The sequence below is a fragment of the Rhopalosiphum padi genome, chromosome 1, assembly GCF_020882245.1.
Source record: "Rhopalosiphum padi isolate XX-2018 chromosome 1, ASM2088224v1, whole genome shotgun sequence".
Lineage (NCBI taxonomy): Eukaryota > Metazoa > Arthropoda > Insecta > Hemiptera > Aphididae > Rhopalosiphum > Rhopalosiphum padi.
The window spans coordinates 39,865,080-39,884,402 of record NC_083597.1 but is presented as its reverse complement, the minus strand read 5'-3'; the positions used below and the strand labels follow the sequence as shown (position 1 = coordinate 39,884,402).

The 19,323-nt window shown below is 25.9% G+C and overlaps 1 protein-coding gene across 6 annotated transcripts in view; it reads left to right on the top strand.

The window, feature by feature from the left end:
- Positions 1–19,323, top strand: part of LOC132931966 (polypyrimidine tract-binding protein 2) — a 178,716-nt gene that overhangs the window by 22,416 nt on the left and 136,977 nt on the right. For 5 of the 6 annotated variants that reach the window (XM_060998094.1, XM_060998102.1, XM_060998100.1 and 2 more), the window contains exon 2: positions 286–320. The exons of the other annotated variant lie outside the window; for it this stretch is intronic. The gene's annotated coding sequence lies outside the window, so the exon portion shown is untranslated. The remainder of the gene's footprint in view (positions 1–285; positions 321–19,323) is intronic. 6 annotated transcript variants of the gene reach the window in all.

The following is a 19,323-nucleotide window of genomic DNA, read 5'->3' as shown; positions in this document are numbered from 1 at the left end:
AGGTATAAATATATCTACCTAAGAAAGTACGTTGTTGATAGTAAATACGTGAAAATAATAATTTACAGAATCTTGGTTTATACTCAATCGTGTTTTACCGATTATTATGTATGGATATATTATATAATTTAGATGTTAATAAAATAAATAAATATTAGAGCAATCTAAGTTTAAAATACTCAGTTTTATTTATGCAATAATATTTAATTTACTTAACTATTGATATAGCTATAGTATATTGTAGGGTAACATTTAATTACCCACAATTTTATTTCTTTGTTTTAGATAATTCAAAAATATAAAATCAGGCTGTTAATTTGGTAAGTTATACCAGTTTTATTTATTTGATTATTTTTTCAATTATATTTAGTGATAATATTCTTAGTAAATTAGTTTAAATATTGGCATAAATTATTTTGTGGTATCACAACATTCACAACGGGTTGTTTATGTTTTTATTTTTGTAATATTTTATCAAGTTGTCTAATTTTTAAACTGTTGACCTGAAAAATTGCATACTGAAATATACATTATTAAGTTTTAATATTAAGGAACAATCTATATTAAAAATGATTTAACAACTTTGGCTCTTACTACTTAGTTAATTAAAAAATGGACGTGATTAATTAATTAAGTATTTATCAGCCGATATTGAAAAACTAGAGAAACAGTTATTAATAATACATTAAAGGTATACACTATACACAATATACATTTTATAAATATTTTTTTGATATAATAGTGTATTTAGTAGGTAGTCATTTTGTTTAATGATTGTTATTCCATTTCACGTATGAATTTAATTGGTCAAAATTAATTTTTATTGTTTATTAATAATATAGGTAAAAAGAAGTAATGAAATATCAATATTTTTAAAATTGACAATGTTATAATTAAATAAAAACATAGGTTTCTACTTATAATACTTATAATGTTACATAAAATCCACCTAATTTATGTCATAAATAATTTCTTTCGTTCTATGATATAATGGTTAAAATATAATAATTCTTTTTAGTTGATAAAATTTCATTAATCTAATCATGATGTAGTATTTCGTTGTGTGGTTGCAACTATATTTAGGAAGAGTGAATTAAATATAATAAAACTCACCTATATTATTTATTTCGCAAGATCGTGAAATTGAATGTTCTTCTGATCTAGAGTCTAGGCTGTTATAAAAAATTCGTAAATATTTAATGACAAAAATCTCCATAGTTTTTAAATGAAATAAAAAAACACAGTGGTGTGCTCATGTATAGCTATATTGATAATGTCTGTTATTATTATTTATAATTGCTATAGAACATGATTATATCAATAAATATAAATTTAGAAAATAAGAAAATAAAAATTATAAAACAATTAAACAATGATAAGTTTACAATTTAAATGTGAATTTTGAGTAAATAGATTTATTAGGAATAATTTTTAAGAATCCTTCCCAAATACACGCCATTGTTAATACCAGATAAAAGTTACAATACGTATTACTCATGTGTAGTCGGTATTAAAATATTTAAAATACATCGAATAATCAAACTAAATTCGAGTACTTATATTATTATTATATATATTTTATAATATATTGTATATTGTATGTACCATATTATTAAGTGAAAGGACTATCATTCTCAAACCTAAAATTTTAAGGTTGAACAAAAGTTATTACTACCTAAGCTATATGTAACCAAAAAAAAAAAAAAAAATTTATTTTACTTAAATGTTGTTTGTTGTAACTAAAATTACTCATTTATGTAGATGTTTACCACCTATAATGTTTCATTATTTTATGCCATCTGAATACATAATAATAATCTGATCCGTGGAAATCATTTGTTAAAAAGAGAAAATCTAATGTTTTTATATATAAGGTGAATACGTTTTGTTACCTCTTTTCCCATGTTACAAAATATATTTAAATAAGAAATATGACGTCATTTGTGCAGCTTTAATAAAATACGTATAATGTAAAGACGTGATTCGGTTTGAGTTTTCATGTTTATGAAATTTAATCTCTTGACATTTCTTTTTTACGGAGTTACATTTGGGCATTTTTTTTTTAAAAGTAGATGTAAAATGAAAATTATATTTTGCTTCGTACTCCATCTTACTTTTTTGGGTTAATGAAATAAGTAAAAACTGAATTTTTTCTTTGAGTTTTTAATTGTATTTAACTTAAATTCTACAATCGTATACGTTACAATTTTTATGAGATCTTGTATAATAATAAGTATGTGATGAGTTTAAATATTAAAAAATAAAATGGTTTTCTTGGTGGATGAAAAGAATTTGTTTTTTTGATTTGCGCATTGTTGAAATTCCAAACAAGTAAAATTTATAATAATGGTGATATTTAGCATTTTAAGCTTAACAGTTTTTGCCTATCAAATATCAATACACTTTAAAAAGTTCCGTCAACAATGATTTTTTATGTATAAAATGTTATCGTGCTATTTTACAACATTACTATATTTTATTATGTTATTATCACGAACATAATTCTGTTGCTAAATACTAATAGTTTTTAATATTTCTATAACGTTTTAATTAATATATATTAATGAACGTATATTATTAAATATAGTATACAATTAAATATATTACATAATAGATGATGAATTATTTTTTTACGAAGCCATTGGTATTTAATTAATGGGCGGTGAAATTGTGGTGAACAAGAGGTCTCATTATAGATTGGGCGTTATTAATGAGTTAAATTAAGGGTGCTGACGGTTAACGGATTGGGATTAATGGGTACTTAAAATGATTTGATGTCGATTAAACAGTGTCTCGGCGTTCTATTTGGTTATTTGGTTATATCATAAGTCACAAAATTAGAATTTTTAAGATGATGATTTTATGGTATAGTTCTTATTTAATGTTATTATGTTTACAATTCTCATCGGTATTTAAATTAAACACATTTTACTTTATTTTAATATCATATTGTGTTATGATTCAATTTTATTTAATCATTTTAATTTAATTATGTGGACTTTAGTTAGTGAGTAAATATATATAAATGTATATTATTTAAACTTGCTTATTATATTTTCAATTCTATTTATTTTTAATTTTTGGTTAAAAAATATATTAATTTTTTATGAAAATTTGTTTCTTCTTTATCCAATAATTATATTTAGGTATTAGTTTGTATTATTATTTTTAAAAATTTAAAAACGCCAACAAGTTAATAAAAATGTATTTATTTGTAAAGTTTTGAAGTACCTATTTGTTTCGATTTCGTCAAAACCTTAAAATATAAATAATATATAGATACGTATTATTTTTGTTTAAATTAGAGTATATGTGTTCGTTAAATCGAAAAGTTTCTTACACTTTGTTTTCAATGATATCGCTATCATTTCTCATATAGGATCTAACATAAGCTTATTTACAGATAGGCGGGTTTTGAGAAGTCGGCATGAGTAGATGCTGTAAGGTGGTAAAAACTTTTTGGAAGCGCATAGTACCGGATCAGAAGAACTTCCGGTTGTATAATCTTAATTAAATCACATTAAAATTTCTGCAAAACGACAGAGTTCAATATTATTAGCCACGCTTCGTCGGTGTACACATGCATATGGAAAACGGTATTGTCGAAATGTATATTGGTTATTTTCTACGTTGGGATGTATGTGGTTCACAGAATATGACCAAAAGCTTAAACATTTATAGTAAGTTTATTCCTATAGTCGGATGATGAGACAAAAACATAATTTTAGATTCAAAGGAGTAAGGACATGGGTCAAATTAATTTTGAAATGTAGAGCTTACGAAAGGATTTATGTCTTGTATTACTAATCTACAAAAGGATGTTTTTACATTGGAAAGTAATGGACTATGTATAGAAATAAATTAATTATGTTGCGAAAATGATATCGTAGGTTTGTTAAAGAAATGTTCGGATTGGTGTACTATCTAGATGTGTGATTCACCTAACGTTCTATTCGGATGTCGAATTAAATGTGAAGTTGCCCTGTTTATTCTTTTGAAAACTACACTCTTGGGGTTTTCGTTGTGTGTAAACTTTTTGTGTACATTTTTTACTAACGGCATTAATTTATCGTCATAACCTTTTTTCCATTCCCTCTTCCACCACTAACCGCCTTCACAGCGACCCAGCCGACGAGGAAACCGCTCCGTTTTCATTTGCGAAACCCATTAGGATTAAGGAGTCTTAAGAAGGACAAAAACCCTCCCCCACGTTTCAACCGCTGTACACCCCTTTCTCGTTGGGTAAAATAGACCTGTGACGGTTACGAAGTAATGTTTCTCATATAAATTCCATTTCCTTTAATTTCTCGGTATTTTGTGGCTATGGGGAACAGCACAAACTAGAGAGGGTTATTATGAAAACGGGTGAAATGCCGTGATTTATAAAATATCCATCCCGTATATAATAATTGTGTGGGAAAACTTAATCCTTTTCTTCCTTCTAAGCTGCTATTTACCTGCTTTGGTGAGAGACTGTTATTGTACTTTGTTTGAAGTTAAAAAAAAACACTCTACATAATCGCTAAAGTGGTATTGTACGGACAGTATTAAATATTACATATTATTATAGTGAAATAGATATTTCATCAGCACCCCCCCCCCCCCATTATGTAATAATATGCATTTTCTATAATATATAGATCACAACTCGGCTGTATCGTAGTTTTATTGAGGCGTATCATTATATATGGATGCCGTCAATGCTGAACATTGACTGATAAAATGACCCTGTTGTAAATTAAAGTCCATGAAAACCTACTGGGAAAACGATCTGTGCTTTTGGCTATGGACTTAGCAATTTAACTTGGAACCTTGCCAATTGGCCTGCTATTCATTCATTCATTCACACACGCCGCACTGTTTGAAAAGTACGGCACATCACGTTTTGACATTAACAGTCGAGAATATTATTACTATATACTAAAATCAGTAACGTATTTTAATGTGCCTTTTTTTTTAAACCTATTATAATAATACATGGGTCATTTTGTCTTTTGTTCGCGTGGTTCTAATTTAGAGTATTGTCGTGAAACGTGTTGAATGGGGAACAATATGTGGTCAAAAGGGGCGTTCCATTAGGTGCCATCAACGACTCCCGGAGTTCAGTTACACTTGTACATGTCTGTACATCACAATCTCACTCGTTATCATAATATACTGTTTTCCCATGTATGGAATTCTATAGTAGTCAGGTATAGTAGGTATGTGGTGAATTTAAAAATGTACGCTTTATATAGGTATAAAAAAAAATAATAATAATATAGCTTGGTAATTTTAAATTTATTTACCTATAACTATTATATAAATCAATTTTTAGACGTATGTCAGTTATTTTAGAAAAAAAATGTAAATTAATATAATATTTAGATCATTGTAATTTTAATTTTGTATATAGCTTATGTATTCGCTATTCCCTATTCGTTCATTATTTATAATATTTTTGATATGGTATAATAGAGTGCGTTTTAATTTGTTAATAAGAATGTTTTACACGCATTCGTTTGTCTCTGTGTTGTACATACACATGATTAATAAAAAAAAACTGATAATAAATAAAGTATATTAAATACATGTACATTATACAAAGTGCAAATAATATATAAATAAATAATACATTTTTGTTCCAAATTTTCAATACACTTATTGTTTTGGATAATAAAATCAATGTGTATTTTATATTAAAACGATATAATATTCGTTTTCACTCGTAGGTTGTTTTTTTATTTTAAAGAGAGTTATAAATATTTGTAAACACTATCATATAGTATCTATTTAAAACTCACTTAAAATTAAAATATTTGTGGAAAACGAGAAAGCATGAATAATGTTATCGTCTGTATGAATTATGCAACGCATTTAACTTCAATTATTTTTATTAATAAATTTACTATATACGTAATACGTATGCATTATTGTCTTTGATGTGTTGATGTGTCCAAGGTTTTAAATTTACTGAATGAAGAGTTTTAGGTTGTTTGGTCTTGTAGTGGGAAATTGGGGACACGATCGATCACTGCATATACCGTCATCGTCTGTAATCTGTATACATGCGAACACTATGTTCCCTTCCGATCCCTTCTATAGATTTATTTCTCTCTTTCTCCCCCCTCCCTCACTCTCTCTCAAATTTTACTATCGACCCTCTCGTTCTAGCACGGCAAATGCGTATATAGCTGATATGCCAACTTTCAGCAGGGAATTTCCATTTGTCCGGCATGCATAATTAACTCTGAGCCCCCTCCTACCTATAGAGCCAAGTTTCCCAGTTTTCGATCACCCTCGGGGAAACTTTACTCCTTCCTCAAACGTTGGATACATGTCAGTCAGGTATACGAGGAGAGAGAAGGCCAAAGTAGGATTGAGGTAAAGCGCATGGAAATCGACTGTAGTTTGATAAACATGATTCTTTTAAAGAATGTATTTCAAATATGTATACGAAGTTATTTTTTAATGTTATTTTTCTCCGTAAATTGGTTTTCATATTTAACGGTTTTGTTGATATCTTCAAAAATTAATATAAAATGCTAGTAAAATGCACACCTACACATTAAGAAAAAAAATGTAGGTATAGAAAATTATCTATTATTTTTCATCACGTTTTCAAATAATTAAAATATGCGTACATATATTATACACTTATATAGGCACTATAATATAAACTAATGATGATGATGTTATAATATTATATTTTATTCACACTTTAACCGTAATTTATTAAACGATACATGTATTTATATTAATCAAATCTGAAAGCATATTGGTTAGTCAAAACGAATGACAGGTACTTAACAATAAACTACTAGGTATATTATATTATAATTTTCGATTTATTTATCATGCAGAAAATGCTTATAATGTTCTATATTTATAAATTTATTATTTTCAGAAATTAATAATTATTGTGGCTCTGTGAATTGCATGGACTAGGTAATATAATAATTGTAAGTTCTTAGTTCCAAATTTATGCAATTAGCCTGGGAATAAAAATATTCATATTAGAGAAACTTGATTTATGTATATTATATGCAGCGATATTACATTGTGTGTTAAATTGCAATGCCTGGTAGGTAAATGCTACGATTAAAGTGTATAATTCTTGTCTAACTGTATTACTTTGTAATGTATAATATGTCTAATGTTTAGATACTGCCATGATCAAAGTATATAATTTATATTCATTTATTTTTCCGCTTATACAAAACGTGGATTTTAAGCATAATTAAAATATTTATAAATAAAATAAAATACTAATTAATTACTTATAACGATATTATATATTAGTATTTTAATATATATTATTTTTGTTTTAAATATTTTAATTATTAATTGTACAGTGTGATATTAAATCATTTTTTATTACATTTATTTAAACATGTCCGCATTTCCAATAAAAAAAATCTAAATACTTTGAAATCTTTTAGGTAAAACTGGTTATTGCATATATTATGTATAAATGTAAAATAATTGTTTATTGTATAAAAATAGATATAAATAAAAAATAGTCAACAATATTTTGGGTAAGCTGTACTAGAGCTATGTTATAGAGTCTATTTTAGAGGCGTTTCATCGGGGAATATTTGTAAACGATTATTATTACATTTTATAAATCATTTTTCATAAAATTATGTTTTTGTTTAGCTGTTGGAAATACATTTTTAAAAATTAAATTTTTATAGGCTGAGGTACAAAGAATATAAACATTTATTTCTTGTTTATATAAAAGTAAAACTTCTATGATGTTCAAAGCCTAGTTTTTTCTTTCAAGAAATAAAAATACGACAAAAAATAAATTGATAATGCCGTAAACGCTGTAGATTTTCTTCTAAATTTAAAAAGGTTTTAATCGGAAAAAAATGTTATTAATATAAATTAAAATTACTACTGCATAATAGTTAAAACCATCTTCATAAGTATCCTTTGCCTTCCATTTTCAACCCTACAAGTAACCGAGAATTGTATTGTATTTGAAATCGTCCCGAGTGGTCGACGAATATAATATTTTTCGTATATATTACAGCGAATGTATTTTATGACAAGTTTAGAATCATCTTCTGGGAACTAGAGTGTGCGTGCGTGCATGTACATGAGAGTGTGTGTGTGTGTGTGTCATTTTTGGTATTTCATTACTGTACTCTATCATCGAAATCTTGAAGGGTTGTGATGAAGAGCGCTAAAGCTCCAAAATTAGTCTCTTTACCGCATGAAGTGAACCCTTCTTACCCTCTCTTGATATATAGTCTTCCTTCATACTATGTCCGTGACGTGATTAAACTCTTGTCAGTCGGACAGGCCGATAATTATATTTCCGGAACGTTTGGCTCGTGACTTATTTTTCATTACATCTATGACGTTGTATGTGCTAACATTTTAGTATTTTCACTTATAAATACAAAATTAGTATTCAGTATTAGTGTTATTAAATTAAATTTTATGACATTCATATTTATTTATACGCATATATATATAGAATTATGTATATTGTATATATATATAAATATACAATATACATAATTCTATACACCACTATTTTAACTATCGTCGATACTTTTAAAAATCATAAAGTATAAATATACATGAGTTTAATAATCTGTTTTCTTGGAAACTGTTAAATAGGTTTATGTGTATATATTTTTATTAATCGACATAGTCTACATAGAATCAGATTTAGAGAAATAAATTAATGTTTAAGATCACAGCATTTTATTGCCAATAAAAATTAGCTAAATGGGTTAAGTATTTGAATGCGACAGATAATAATTATTAATAGTATTTTTAGATTTCGGGAGTTAAATATTTTTATTTAATTAATAAGATTATTTTGTTTATATATGTATTGTTGACACTTCTACATTATATTATATATATAAAAATAGTTTGAGAATTTTTACTAAAATAACACACATTTTTATTAAAATCGTATTTTTTCCTGAAGTTTGTTTAGTTTTATTTATCGGTTATGTGTTAACATAAAGGTAGACCAAGGTAATATGTACCTATGTTTCATACAGTGGTGTTCGATTAATTTTTATTTGGGATTTACAATCGCGTATCGATGGGGCTATTGCTTATGGATTTTGTACTACAAACAAAATATTGTGTGTAAACAAAGAAAAGAATAGGTATAGGTTTTCAACGGTCCATAATGTTCACTAAGTCCATTTTTTTAGCCATGACAGGAATAGTTTGAGAGTTGAGTTTTGTTTTCATTATATTTTTTACATGCGTGCAACATTTAGTTTTTTTTTACAGTAAATGCGTTTGTGTTGTTTGTTTTTTTATATATATTTCATGGTGTTGACAGATTGATAATACTAAATAAAAACATTGCACATTATTTTATTTTAGATTCTGAGCAATGTATAGACGTTTAAAATAACATAATTTTTATTCAAAATTTACTGCTACATCAAAAAGTGTCATTAACAAAAGAAAAAAAATTTTAGTCATAAATGACTATTTGTTTTGTTTTTATCTATATTTAAATCAATAATATCAGCTGATTAGTACATTTTGTTTGGTTTAAGAGAGAAATTAAATAATTAGTACTTAGTAAGATAATTTTGATCGTTATAATGAATATAATTTTCATATATTTGATGATTACAAAATTTCGTTTATATAATATATTTATTATTTTATTTTTCTTGTATACGTCTAGGTAATTAAGAAACATTACTTATTTAATAGTTATGTACAAAGGGCGATTCTTTCAGTGATGAACATACATTATTTCGAAAAGTATTAACTTTTTTAAAAATTAGAAAAAGTTTTTTTTAGAAATGTAAGACTTGCAATTCTATCATATCAAGTTGCTCTTATTTCTCCATTATTATGTTAAATTTGTCGGTGAATCCACTCTTTACGTTTTATTTTTATGAATATTAAAAATATTTAAAGCATATACATCTTAAATACATAATTTAAATATTTATAAATTAAAAAATCATTGTTTCATATATTTTATATATCAGAACTTTTTGAAAAGTACCTAATATTATATTTATGATTACCAAGTACAAAGTGTTTGATAGTAAAATGTTATATAATAATAAAAAAGTAGATGTCACGTACCTAAGTGTACTTCGTCATTGAGTTAGTCACTGTAATGATTTTTCCTTTGAATATCTAATATTGTTTAAATTTGACTTAGAGTATCTATTGATTTTTTTTTTAAATTGCAAATATAACAATTTATGATAATCTTGTTTTAATTTTCATGATTTTTGACCAAATTAAAATATTTAGATTTTTTTGGTTCCAGTATAAAATACATTTGATAAATCTTATATTACATTTTTAATTTCTGGACTCAGTGAACATTTTGTTGTTGAAATTTATAGAAATAAAAATAAAATTAAAATGTCTATAAATTTGCTTTAATAGAGTCAAAATCTTTTGAAAAAATTATACCATGTATAGTAAATGCTAATATAAACATTTGGCAAAAATTTCAAGTATATACGGTGGTTATTTATTTGAATTTAAACAAAATAAGTATTTGTCTAAAATTTGTAGTAATTCTTGTTTTTCTCTTGTATTTTTTAAGTTGAAAATCAAAGCAGTTTAAAAATTGTACACACGCACAAAAAAAAAAATATATCATCGTAAAATCAATATATTCAACGCTCCGCTCGGAATTTAAAATAAATACCTATTATTTTCTACTAATGACTAATGAGCAATGATAAGTTTGTATTTTTTTTTTTACTTTTTACGTATTATGCGATTGTGAATTATATTTTTTGTGATGTTAAAAATATTCATACAAACTAATATTTATTCGTTGGATCTTGTACACATCAATAGTCAATCATACATTTAGAATTTGTACGGTATATTTAGTACAACATTCAAAAATATAATAAATATTTGTATTTTATTTAAAAAATTATCTAGGTTGTATTTCAAGTATCTAAAGTATTACATATACAATATCACATTTTATGCAATTTTATGAGTAATATTAATATTTAATTATAAATATCTATATGGGTTTTGGGTTTTTGTGTAATGGCAGATATAAATATTGCAAATAATTAGGAACGAAAGATATATTTAAGTTAATGGCTCAGCAAAATAATAAATGTAGATATAAAAAAGTCTTTAAAAATACTTTCAAAAAATTTAAAAATGTCATTATAAAAAATGATTGCAAAAATATTTTTGTCTACTTGTAGGAACAGATTATTCTTGGACATTTGGATAAATTTAATGCCTAAAATACGGGTTCGGCTGACGTCAATAACTAGAAGAAAACTTGAAATTATTAGAGGTTAGTAGAAGGTTAATGGCAAGAAGACTTGCAGCAAATAAAAATAAAATTAATCAAAAATAAATGTATAGCAAATAACATTAAAAGAAAAAAAACTAAATGCAAAATCACAATGAATAATTACTATTTTATTTATTATAGTTTAAAGTTAAACATTACTCGAGGTAAATATAAGATAAATATCTTTTTACAGGGCAAATTCAGGGATAATAAATGTACCTACTAAGTTTGTTTCAATATTGTCAAAAATAAATCGATCTTTTAATTTTACAAAAAAACTAAACATAAAAGTCAATTTTATATTATCAGCAGGTAATAAAATATTAGTAAACTATTAGTGGGAGTTACCGAGTCAATTTGAACCGACCAATGTGAATTGTTAGTTTAAATACTAGTGATGAAATCATTACGTACGTTTTTCAGATGCTTGATAATAATCATGGAATATACCTATGGTTTTGTTTTTATACATTTTATAAATAATATATACGGACTGCTGCAGACAAGAGCTTGCAAAAATATAACTAAAAAAAAAAAATCATAAATATTGTTATCGATAAGTAATACCTATAGGTATTACCTCCTCATGTCCTCGTGTGTAGGTACGGGCGGTACGGCCAATTGCATGGGCCGCAGTGCTGCGCATTACACGCACGCCGCTGTAATATATTAAACGTCGACATTGACACGTTGACCAATGAAGACCTCTGTCGAGAGGGATTTCCGTGGGAATATCTAAAGTACGAAGGATTAAGCGAGTATTTACTGCGATGCGCAAACAGCCTTTTTCCTTGTTGCAGCAGATACAGGTACCTATATAGTTGATCCTCGGGTGCAGAAAACGTTGAGCCGCGCCAAACACATGCACATCGCACACCGTACGCTTTCACCGGACGTAGGATTATCGCATATACTTGATCCTTACAAATGTTTTTATTTTGTATGCAAAAAAAAAAAATAATAAAATAACAAAACGCTAACAGTTTTCTATGAAATATATTTGATCTGCCCACCGCGTGAGTGGCGGAGGGAGGGAGTTGTGTTGCTGCACTACGACGGTGAGGTAATGCGTTCAGCTGGGTTCCTGGACATTAGCGGTTTATGAATTATTAAAATATCTGACTGCCAGGAGTTTCTTCGCCGGTGCCGAGTCCATTAGACACTGGCAATATATCCGGGGGTAGAGGGGACCCCGGTAAAGGTCGGCATAGTCGATGACGGTGGTAGTGGCGGCGGCGGCAGTTTCTCCCTCGGGGATCCTTGTGTACCAGTTTTACATAAACCTCTCTGCCTGAAAAAAAAACGTCTGTCGGGATCAACAAAATATTGTAAATGGATAAGAGGAGAAAAATATATTATGTCGGTTGAGGGCGGAGTTAGTATTTACACTTGGAAACAGTGAAATATATATTTAGTAGTCGTTCGATTGGCTCGGTGATGGGAGTTTTTTTTTAATAACATCATTTTTCTCAAACGTCAAAAACTTTTGGTTTTATATTACAGTGTTCGTCAAAAAGAAATATATGTATATATATATATACATATCCTTTATCCTTTATCGTCATTACCTGAATTAAAAACTGTATACAAAAAATGTGTACTTTGTGTTTCTAACAACATTTAAGGACTTCTTAATTAGTTTTTTGCCGTTAGAGGAAAAGCAATAGTTAATCAGTTTAATTGATATTAACGTAAAACGGTAGTTTTTTTTAAATAAAACGTTTTGGCTAATGACTCGAAAATCTTGAATGCATGTCTAAACAGTATAAATCCATTGTTTAAAAATTATATTTTTAACAGCTTCTAAGATAAATATCAAATAGAAAACCTTTAAACAATATAACTTTTTTGTTGTTATTTTAGTATTTTAAATTACTCGAGATAATTTTTTAAAGTTATATGGGACGTATGGCTTTTAAGAAGGCCATAAGCGTAATTTCTTCATAAGATCTTGCAAACTATATATAACTTATAGATTATAATATTTACAACTATCAGTAGTAACTTGGGCTTATTGCCGGCGGGATTATGATGCATAGAAAGATAATCTTTCAAAAATTAAAAAAGATGAGAAGATGAAAAAAAAATCAAGTTAAGCTCATAATATTTAACATTTTATGAAAATTTTATATTTACTAAATCAATGAAATTATTACACCATTGTCTTGTATTTAAAAATGTTTTATATTGTTTTTACGTCATCCCAAAAAACTTCAAATACATTGTGTGGTTTATTATTTGACCGTCATCATTCCTCTTTTAGTTGGTGGTCTAACACATCAGTTGCTCCTAGGTTTTTAATTACATTTTTAGTTTTGACATGTCTTCATATTCATTCAATCATTTGTGTTTGTGTGCAAAATCCCTAACCTTTGAAAAACTCTTAACTTACTTGTCAGTATATTATGTATGTAAAATATAGTTGTGTATCTATATTATATAACATATTCATACTTAATAATTAATAAGTTATATTACTAATATTAGTAATTGCTGTAGTCATAGTGTAGACAAATTGTGTTATATCGAGTATTCTATTTTTTCAACTTAATTAGTGGATGCAATTAAAAATCTTGCGTGCTTGGTATTTATAAAATAAATATTTTTGTACGTTCTTATTTTCAACCATATGTTACAATAGTAATTTAACTGGAAATGTGTTGGTCTATTATAGAATGTTTTACGTGTTTTCGAGGTTAAATTAGTATAAGGTATGAATTATTTATTTTATTAAGTCGAATTACTAGTTTTCTTTTGTTTTACGAAGAACGGAAATTCATCCGTAACATAATACATTTTTATTACAAAACCATCGGCATTGTGTTGGGTACTTAAACTTATCTTAATAATAATAATAATAATAATAATAATAATAATAGTATTTATCAAAGTATCACAGGAAATGACTAGATAGTTTATATAATTTTAATAAAGTAGAAATTTTATGATTTTACTGTATTATATCTTTGTTATAGTTATATTTCAATGAAAGTCGTTTTAAATTAATTAAAATTACTGTAACAATATATTGAACCAGGTTTAATAATTTTATAAAGATTTTAATTCTTTTTTTAATCTTATTTTAGTGATTACTATTTACTTACCTATATAACATTAGTTATACGTATATCTATTTTGTTTTTATTAATTAATGTTTTTAACAAAAATAAAATGTATTTTCATGAAAATCTATAATTGTTTATATTATTTCTTATTTTACATTAATCTTAGTTATATTTATATTATAAATGTTAATAATAATCACACTGAATCCATTTTTGATTTTAAATACGAATGAAGTTTAAGTTTTCTTTTTTTTGTAACTTTAATGTTTTTTTTTTGTTAACGAACACGACTTGTCGCCTTATCAATAATACTCTAAAAGTATTAAAAGTACTAAAAGTAGTAATTGTCGTAGTGTAAATGCCTCAAAGAAATGACATCTTGGCCAATGTCGATCGCATTTTTTCTCTATAGATTATGTTTTAATTTACAGACAGGATTTTCTTTCGTTTTCCACGAATCACGTTAGAATGGAACATCACGATATCAGTTCTATTGCTGTGATATGCCACGTAGTTCATCCTAGAACACGGTATTAACCAGTAATAAGTTATCTCGTAAGTCATAATATAATATTTAAAATTGTAATGGGGGTCGGGTGTTTAAATAAATTGTAAAAATATTCTTCAATAATACATTATTTGTCTTGAAAAATTGTTGTTAATCTAGTGGATTAAACGAATTAACTTACATGTACGTGTTGTAATACATATAATATAATATGTATTATCATTGATTATAAATATTAGTATTTATAATTAATAGTATTATGTAATTATATGATTTATTATCATACATAATATGTGTTATGCATTGCCGTCGAAAGCGTCTCGACAAAAAATCTTCTTGTTAATCGTAGTCGCAAGACCACTCGTTTGTGTTTTTTGGTCATCGATGTTAAATATTGTGTTCATTGTTACGAAATGTCAAGACTATGATTCGTTTAGAAACAGTAAAACCACCTATCTATTTTAAACAATTATTATCATAATACTTTGATTGTATTGCTAGGTATCCAAATAACAGTAAGTACATGATCCTCCCGATAATTGTATAAGTACACTGCGGCTATCGTATGATAGCCAAGTAAATTCTTATTTCTGTTAATTAAATTAATTTTATAGATAACTGATACATACACTTATTACGTCGCTGAAACTTTTAAAATACCGAAGGTTCAACTTTTAGTTTACTTTGAATGTGTGGTATTTTCATTTATTGTTTTACGCTAGTAATTCATAATAATTATTATAATTTTCAATTATTCAGTTTGTTTAGTAATAATAATATTATATACCTGTTGTAGTTATTAAAATTTGTTTAATTGGCATTAAAATAAGTATGATGTTTGACTTTCTCGTGCTTTTTTTTCACATTTTTCGGTGCTAATTAGCATGGTTATAGTAATTATTTATTAATAAATAAATGTTGCAAAAACATTAAAAAAATGGTATTTTTGTTTTTACAATAAATTATATGGAAGTCATGTAATATTAGTAGTATTGTAGCCCTTTAAGTTAAAATATATTGTTGTTAAAATGAAGGATCCGATTACTGGTTAAAATCCACGTTACAGACTTTTATAATTGTTATAATCTTATAATAACTAAGCTAATGATTTCGCATCTGTGTGATGTGTTTCATATACAATATACATTTACTTGTATTGCAAATGGAGTCAATATTATAGTTTTATTTAAATTAAACAATTGTTAATATTTATTCAATATTTAGACAGTATATGAGGTTATTTAGGTTTTTAGATATTTTTTCAGACTTATTCGATATAAGAATTGTACACAAATTATAATATTTGGACCTCAGGATATTAATATTTAAAATTTGGAAATATAGGTAACCAGTTAAGTTTATCTTAATATCTATGTAAAAAATATTTAATATCAATATTTGTAGATACGGATTGTTTAATCCTGATATTTAAATCAAAAAGTAATAAAATGTAAGATTTAGGTGTAGATTTAGAAAACACATTTCATTTTCAAATTATTATCTAGAGATTTATGAACCAATCCGATTATTTATTTAACAAGGTTATAAATCCAAATGCAAGTATAACTTAATACACGTATCAACATAATTATTGTTATAGCTGCAGTAATCTCTGTAAATAATGGTTGAGTTATTTGTTTGAAATATAATATAACATTATTATTAGTATAAGTGTTCGTTTAATTCTTAATCACTATTGTCAACAAATGTAATATATATATATTGTGTATTGTATAATATTCATATTACTAGGTATATATGATACCCGAGAGTATGTTAATTTTGATACTAAATAATTCGATAAAATATTTGACAAATTTGTAACTATAAAATATTGTTTATCTCTAATACCTATGGCGAATCTGTGATGAATAAATATCAAATTATAATTTTGATGTTAAATTTGACAAAACACTTAGTTATGCCGAGTACAGTTTAACGTATATTAAAATAAAATTTAATTATGTATAACATATTCTACTTTGCCGATGACCTATTATGTTTGGAGCTAATGAGTATATGAGATTACATTACAATAATATATTTTTTGTGGATTGTAGAATATTTATTATAAATTTAGTGAAGTTATCAACAATATAGTTTTGTGTTGTAAGACCCTAGGATAATACAGCACAAATTTAAGATGATATATGCTTCATTGATATATGTAGAGATAAATATCCAAATGGTGATTCACACCATTATAATAACATTATAATAACACTTTAATAGTTTAAAAAAAATTTGTGCATTGTTAGTATTGACTATTGGTAACTGTTTTTGGTAGAAATTGTATATGCCTTAATGTGTTACTAATGTTATCATATTATTAAAACAAATTTTATGTATTCAAAGTGACTATTGTTGTCGAATATTTATACTAAATAGTAAATCGGGATACTAAAATTATGATGAATTGCTTGTGCCTCATTTAAGACTATAAGAAATATAATTTTAAATTTTTGAAATGTAGTTACATTATAAAGTAAACACTGTATTACAATTGTATCCTGGTAATCACGATAATAAATATTATTAAGATAAATAAAAACTAATTAATGTAAGTAGAGAATTTTAAGGTTTCGATTGGTTGTAGTACAATAAGCTTAATATATATTTGTTTTTAATGCTCTTATTCAAAATTATATTCCATCATGATTGATAGTTTATTATTATTATTATTGAGAAATTAAAAAACAATTTCTTGAAAAATATATGAATGTAAAATGGTTTTTTTTACCTATTTCAATGTGTTTATATACATATCATATGTATTATATTATATATTTACTTTAAAAGTACAGAAATTGAAAAAAAATCAATTCTTTCACGAAATTATGAGTATTCATTTGGAGCAACGGTTTTAATTGAAGTAGTTTTTGATAATATACAGATGAACTTAATAATAATTCTATGAGGGTCTAATTGATGCTTTTACATTAATGTAGGATTATTTTAGTTCGAGCTTTAATTCCGTTTCGAGTAAATGGTTTATAATGAACCTCAGGTTTAAATCAATTTAAAAGTAAATCAGTATTTGCTTTTCCACGTAGGTATGTTATAATGCTATGTACTAGAATAACTATCTCAAAGGCTCATAAAACACAAGTATAATTTTTATAAATGAATCTTATTAAATAAGCTGTTAAAAATTTTCCTGCAGCATCGAGCAATATCTGAATAATAGAGATTTTAAAATTACGATTGACTTCTTATAAATTAAAGTCTATGCAGGCTATAGCTATTTGAAAATCTTTGACGCGATAGTCGTTTATTTATATTTAAAACTTAATCAGAATAAAAAATGCATCTTTACAAATAAAAATTATTTTTTATACGAATCGATAAAAATAAAAATGTCGTTTACAGACTTAAGTACATACATACAGCAGTAATGTTTACAAATTTCTAGTCTAAAAAATTCAGTGTATGATAATTATTTCTTAGATAAAGTACATCGTTTATATTTTGCATATAGCTTTTACGATTTTGAATTAGACATGCCATCGGTCATTCCACTGAGAAATCCCATTTATCTTATATACCATAAGTGGTATAAAAGGGGTGTCTGTATTAAGATGTATTATAATTTATATTAAGCGCATATTGTAAACACTGCAATATTGTAGTGAAACCTCTCTAGAATCCGAGTAATTAACAAATTTAACATAATTATTCAAATAACAATACGTTTGTCCATTTATTTCTCTCTCGTTTGTCGTAATTTATAACTTATTTACTAGACTCCACTGCATGAGACGACTGTTGTTGTTGGGTATCTGGGTAACATGCACACATTGCACACAGACATACGCATACACACACATCAAGGACATTGGCGACACATAATATTAATCTTCTAGGTATTCAAGCACTATAATAAATATATATATAATACGAGTAAATATTTTATGGTTAAACTACCTATAATATGCGGTATTATAATAATATGTCCCACCCTAGAATATAATATTAAACATAATATATTAATTATTATATACACATATAATTATTATAAATTACAATGCTGTTTATTTCCATTGGCATATAAAAAAAGGATATTTAACAAAAATATAGTCCTTGTATTATACATACTGGTAAATATTATTATATATAAATATTGAATCGACATTTAAACCCTTGAATACCGGATTATTTGAACTAATTATGGTACGAGTAGAATGTTAAAATTTTAAACATACTGTTTTTTGAAGATTTTAATTTATTTATGTTACGGTTAACATGCAAATATTTAAAACTGTTACAATGGTCAAATTCAGTGGCCAGATTAGGAAAATTGTAGAATATACATACATTTCTTGTTATTTTCACAATATTGTAAACATTCCGAGAGATGCAGCAGAGTAAATAAACTAAATAAAGCAGAAATATTTAAGTCATCACAAAAATATTTTAAAAACTATTAATTTTTACTTTTTAGAAAATAAGTATTTTCCTAAAGAATTATAAAGTAATTA